The sequence below is a fragment of the Musca vetustissima genome, unplaced genomic scaffold (genome assembly GCF_032173495.1).
Source record: "Musca vetustissima isolate MV318-11 ecotype Yass unplaced genomic scaffold, APGP_CSIRO_Mvet_v1 utg5799, whole genome shotgun sequence".
NCBI lineage: Eukaryota > Metazoa > Arthropoda > Insecta > Diptera > Muscidae > Musca > Musca vetustissima.
This window is the reverse complement of record NW_026884404.1, coordinates 560,281-560,956: the sequence shown is the minus strand read 5'-3', so window position 1 is coordinate 560,956 and position 676 is coordinate 560,281.

Below are 676 nucleotides of genomic sequence, written 5' to 3'. Positions count from 1 at the left end.
GGAGCTGTATATAAATATTTGGCCAAATTGAGCAACCGCTGCATACACCATTTGTTTTTTGTTATCACCCTATATTCAATTTAATACCCTGCCAAATTTCGTGTAAATCGAACAAATATATGCCCTTCGGTGCACAATTTCCATAAAATCGAACGAAAATATATATAAGACCTATATCAACATCTGAACCGATTTCAACAAACCTTATCACACATAATTTTTTCCTCAATTGCATTCGCTATGCAAAATTTTGCTCAATCGGACAAATATTGGGAGTTTGATGTATCATTCACCAAAAACGAAACTATATATGGGAGCTATATCTAAATCTGAACCGATTTGAACAAAACTACGCAGACATCACTCTAGAACTAATTCAGTGCTCTGTGCAGAATTTTGCCCCAATCGGACAAATATTGAGAGTTTGGTGTATCATTCACAACAAATCGGACGAAACTGTATATAGGAGCTATATCTAAATCTGAACATATTTAACTTTGCGTACATAAGTATGGTCCTGATTCAGTGCGCTGTCCAAAATGTTGTCCCAATCTGACAAATATTGGGAGTTTGGTGCATCATTTACATAAAATGGGACGAAACTATATATGGAAGCTATATCTAAATCTGAGCAGATTTTCTCCAATTTCAATAGGGTTCGTCCTTGGGCCAAATA